General features: G+C 53.1%; 1 protein-coding gene across 1 annotated transcript in view; it reads right to left on the reverse strand.

The window, feature by feature from the left end:
• LOC106814625 (zinc finger CCCH domain-containing protein 7-like) overlaps positions 1-5813 on the reverse strand; it is a 23738-nt gene that overhangs the window by 5455 nt on the left and 12470 nt on the right. The window lies entirely within an intron of this gene.

The following is a 5813-nucleotide window of genomic DNA, read 5'->3' on the forward strand; positions in this document are numbered from 1 at the left end:
GTGCTAGTGACAGTGACAATGACAATGACAGTGCTAGTGCTAGTGACAGTGACAGTGACAGTGACAGTGCTAGTGCTAGTGACAGTGACAGTGACTTACGCTGCTCGCTTCTCCGCCGCACATCTTCCCATCACTACTGGCCATCGGTGAACTCTTCATCACAGAATCATCATCAGCGTCGTCGCGACGCCCCCTGGTGGTGAATCCGGGCGGCTGTGAACCAGACTGATGAATGCGCTCGCTGCGCGTTGCGCCGTGTCTGTCCGGCACGACGGTGGCGCCCTCTCCCGCACGGACGTTCGCCCCCGGCCCTGCCGCCTCCGCGTCGCTTCCGCGCTCCTCCTTCTGACGATCGGACGACGCATGTCGTGGTGCTACCCAGTTCGCCCACGGACGTCCGAGCGACCCAGGTGCCGCCTTGTGCGACCACGTCCCAAACGGGGACGCCCGCCCGACGCTGGTGCCCACATCGTCAGCCCGGCAGGCCGCCCCTCCGCCCGCCGCTAACGCCTCCTCCTCCCGCACATCGTCGCGCAGCGGCGCCCCCTGGTGGTCGAGTTCGCGCATGTTGTCGATGTCGCACAGTAGCGCCCCCTGCTCATCGTTCAGCTCCAGCTTCATCTTCTCGACGGAGCCGGTCGTTGGCATCGTGTCGCCAGCCGCTAGGTGGCGCCGCTCGAACCACGAACGCCGCATCGGCCTCGCCTCTCCCTCGCCGCCGCCGTCCGGCCACGCTGCAAGGCTGGAGTAATCCGGCTCGGGACCCCAGCGTCCGAACGCCCCCGCCGGGTCACCCGTCGCCGCGAAGCGGAAGTCGACGGGCGCGGCGACGAGGGCGCCACCGTCGGCGGTCCACGCCCGCGAATCGAGGAGCGCGCCGCTCCAGCTGCCGGAGTCGTCGGTGTCGTCGTCGTCGCGGCGACCCCATCCGGGAGTCTGCCTGCCACCGGGATCGAGTCGGGAAGTCGACCACACAACCTCTCCCGCGCTTGCTTCGCACAGGCTCGCATTGTTACGCTCCTCCGCGGAAGCTTTCCACAACGGTTCCCCGCTCACTATGTCGTGCTGGGAACTCTTCCATCCATCTCTCATAGCCGATTCAGATGCTTCTGTTAAGTTACGTTTTTCTGTGGGTGGTTTCCACACTGGTTCTGTGATCACTATATTATTTTGGGAACCCTTCCATCCATCTCTCATAGCCACCTCAGATGCTTCTGTTAAGTTTTGTTCTTCTGTGGGTGGTTTCCACACTGGTTCCCTGCTTAATATATTATTTTGGGAACCATTCCATCCATCTCTCATAGCCACCTCAGATGCTTCTGTTAAGTTTTGTTCTTCTGTGGGTGGTTTCCATACTGGTTCCCTGCTTAATATATTATTTTGGGAACCATTCCATCCATCTCTCATAGCCACCTCAGATGCTTCTGTTAAGTTTTGTTCTTCTGTGGGTGGTTTCCACACTGGTTCCCTGCTTAATATATTATGCTGGGAACCCTCCCATCCATCTAGATCTCTCACGGGTCCCGAGCCCTCAGAACACTGACGAACACCTTCACTTCCAAGCAGCTGCGTGCAGTGCTGTTTGTGGCATACGCGCCACGCTTACTGATATCTCACTATACAGTCACAGGTTGTGACCACATATATATTTACTATAATGTATATATATATAACCACTGCACGGAGGTGGTGCTACAACGTGCATGGTACGGACTGCGGTGTTGTGCGACAGGTTAGTGCTAACCACTTAATTTAGCGGTTACTGCCACGTGTGAACTGTCTTAACCGATGTATACAGCCACTACAAACCCCACTTACACCGCACGCTATGATTGTGCCTAAGCTTATAAACCACGTATAAAACCGCACAGGCACCACAAACATACCGACACACGATAGGCTTGCCAAACCACATATATATGGCCATCCGGCGGGAACCCAACCATGTGGATGCCCAGGGCACACCTCAGGGCCTGCCAAACGGGAAAGCTGCCCGATGTCCCTCGCACGCCATCCCCGTGCTGCGTTAACACAAAAAAAATAATATTTTAATGATAATAATACTTTATTATTAATAATACATATTAATAATATTTAGCATTTTACCACGCTAAACACGACTGAAAAACGTAATGCAACACAAGGAGCAGCCAACGGAGACACAAACGCATTCTGCTTATAAGATGGCGCCAGTTAGCGGCTCACCTATCAACACGTGCCGCGACATCACCAACGGACTGTTTGAAGCCACACAAACTTTTATGCTTTCCGCTTCCTAAGTCCTTGAATCTTACGAAACAGGTCATCCACCGAGCTAGCCCACAAATTTTACGGAAACAGCCCGACTGAACTGCCTAGTTCGAGTCTCACGCCGAACAGCACACCGGCTGTCACAACTCACGAAACGGAGACTGCAAACACACAATACTAGCCGCAAGTCTCCGCGGAAATTGCGACTGGACTGCTAGCTCGCCACAACTTTTACGAAACAACTGTCCAAAACTGTCGCGCCAAGTTACAAGTCTTACGGTAACCTGCCTGAATGAACCGTAGCCTAGTCACAACTCTCACGACAGAACTGAACTGTTAGACACGAATCCCGATAAGGAGAAGCTTGCCTTAACTAGAAATGCGAGTAGTAACTTCCTGCAAAACAATCGACCCGATCTAGCGCACAATCCTACGCACCTACGACACAGATCCACGTGCCGCCACCTGCCCATTCACGACAGGCCACAAATAGATGCTGGACTGAACAGAAATTGCGTACGTTAATATAAAGTTAGGAGGCTGACAATAGTCCCCCCACCCCCTAGCTGAGGGACGACTGTCCAACGACTCGTGCCACACACAACGTCTTAAACAGTGCCCTTCTCCCCTCATTCAACCTCCCGAATAAACAGCATCAATTACACAGAGGCAGGGGGCAGCGGGCGGGTGGTTGGGGCTACGACACCGGGACTTTGAAAATGCTTCGACGGCCAGACGACGGTTTAGGCCACCCATCACCGCGGCCGCGTGAACCGCTGCTGATCCGTTTGCTCCCTCTAGTGGCCCGCAGGCCTGCCGTGCGGCCACAGCTTGCTGCCAATTGCCCGCCCCCTAGTAACGCCGCCTTTTTAGTATGGAAGCCGGAGCACGAACCCGGTGGCCGCCCCCTGCCGCTCACTTGCCCGCCGCTACTACGCTCCGAGCTTCCGTTCTCCCCCCCGCTTTAACGGCCTTCAAAGGCAGAAAAGGGTTGCAATAGATAGCGTTGCGGGCGAAAGCTGCCAGCCAAACCCCGGTTTGCCTAGACAGGGACGAAGAAAGCTTGTTAACGGAACGCCCTTGCTCGGTCAAAACTGCGCTTCCGAAATCTTTGCGTGAAAATCTGGCACCAACTCTCTAACACGCACGAGACGATTATAATACTCACATTAAAATATCTCTTCCGTTAATAAATAAATATCATGTTTTTTTGATAATACTATCTAGTATATTAAGCTATGGTAAAGACCGGGCAAACCACTACCATACATCAAATGCTTAACACCTGGCGCTGTTACTTCGGCCGGGAAGGGGAAGCGGCTGTGCCACTATGAAGCCAAGTAAATGGCAAAACCCCGACCGTTTGACCTCCCCCAAACGTCCTCAACAAATGCCCCACGATTTCACATTGCATCTCTCTCTGCGACAGAACCAGCACTACGGGGACGATCGGCACGCCTTTTACCATCGCACACTTACTGGGCATTGTGCCAGCAGAGATACCTCCACCAGCAGAGGTTACCGCGTCCGCCGCGTGCGGGGTACGGGGCATTGCTAAAGCCGCACGCGTGCCGGCATTCGTCACTCTAACCCACCATCGCGTAAACCCAAATTTTCAGCATGTCCGCTACTACAGCCTTACTAGAACGAACTAGTGGCAGAGCGTGCATCTTTATACGCAGTGTGCGCACGTGCCGTAGAGGCGACCAGGAAAACAAGTCGGAAGCCACCTCGCCGCCGCGTAAAAACATTTTCTTTTTAAAAACAACCACAACACGTAAAACTACCGAACGGAAACTTCTTTTAGCTGGATTTTCTGGATCGCGGCCGAGGCGCCCCGAGCCCAATGGCCGCCCGTCCCGTCACAGGCCCCAAAGACTACTTCCTGTACCTCACAAAGAAGAAACGAAACCGCCGGTTAAAACAAAACAACCGCCGCAGACCTGCCGGCGGATTGCCGATCAACAAACCGCGCGCAAGATATCGCTCTACCACGCTTGCGCCGTACGCGTCACCCTCCATTCGCAATCCATCATCCGATGGCATTCAGCTTCTGACTGGCTTCTAAGGGAGCCGGACAGGCGAGGCGCGGTCGATTACCCTTACGTCTGTCCCCACGCGTATGACGGACAGGACAAATCGCTACACCGCCCGCTTACTTCCTGGCCTGATTGTCGATCGGCGCAGACTGGGAATGTGACTTGAACGCCTTGTTCCTGGGTGAGAGATCGCCGCGAGCTCTGCTCGCGCCGCGCTGCGTAGCGCCGCACGGGCCTTTGCTGTCGTCCGAACTTACCTGCTTCCACACTGCCGCCCGTCACGACGTCGCCAACATCCTCATCCTGCGTGCCGAAAAAACGCAAACGATGACATGTAACAATTGCTGAACCAAAAACTTTCTGAAATAAATGTTTAATCAAAAAACGCTGTTCCTTTTCGTTGTTCATTAATGCAGCCACACAAACAGTCTGATGTGCCAATGGTATGTCATGCCTGTTTCTGCATCCTGCATTACTGCCTACCACAACACGCACATTGCACGCACACTCTCTCGCCACCAAGCATTATTTCTTAATTGCCTTCTAGAACGTCCCATCCCAATGCGATGGGCTAGAGATGCCTGTTCAATCACAACGACAGCCAGCAGATAAGTCGCACGGCCTCACCTTCTTCTCCCCTTCTCCTCCCTCGCCTTCCAGTTCCAACTCAAACATGGCTTCATTGTCCGAGGCTGCTCGGAGACGAAGCTAGACCACGGCTCGCACTGCTCTTCGCTTAAAAAAAAAAAACAACGGCATTCGGCGTCACTCTCCACGCAACGACAGCTTGCCAGTAGGTGCCAGCCCGCGTGAGTATGTCAGCCACCTAAACGTTCCGGAATCGCGAAAGTTCGAAATCCGCAAAAATGTCAATAACAGAAAATCGCGGAACAAAATCATTTGCGTCACGACGGGACGCCATCGCGATGCAAAATCGACGAACATGACCGGGGGAATGACTCTTCTGTTACAACATTGAAATAATAACGACGTCAAATCCACCCCGAAACAAGACTTGGGAACAACACAGCAACGAACTATTCCGTTACAACACAAACGAATCACGTCGCAGCGCAGCGGAACGCAGCCACACGCCACCAGAACTGTTAACATCTGTTTTACATATGTCGCACTTGCATTAGTAAATGTTAGAGGCCATAGGTTAGGATCGACCGTTTAGATAGATTAGAATAGTGTAGGTGGGCGTACTAGACAGATAGGTTTACAGACGTTAAGTTGACACTTGTACAGATGCTGACCATCTGTAGCATTTCTGCCGCGTTTAATAATTTGAATAACGGAGAGAGTGGTGTGTGTGATGGTTAGGAGGAGAAAGAGCTTCGGCGCAGTGCATTTGGATATGCGGGGTTGATACATAAGGGGCCCGGAGAGCATCTTGAACGAGATCGGTGACGGACAGTCACAGACTGCGACGGACTGACTGTGACTGTTTTGTTCTAAACAATTATATTTCTTTTACCGCTGAACACAAATTCTATACGTTCTTTCTTGATTATTTATACA

The sequence above is a fragment of the Priapulus caudatus genome, unplaced genomic scaffold (assembly GCF_000485595.1).
Source record: "Priapulus caudatus unplaced genomic scaffold, Priapulus_caudatus-5.0.1 Scaffold953, whole genome shotgun sequence".
Lineage (NCBI taxonomy): Eukaryota > Metazoa > Priapulida > Priapulimorpha > Priapulimorphida > Priapulidae > Priapulus > Priapulus caudatus.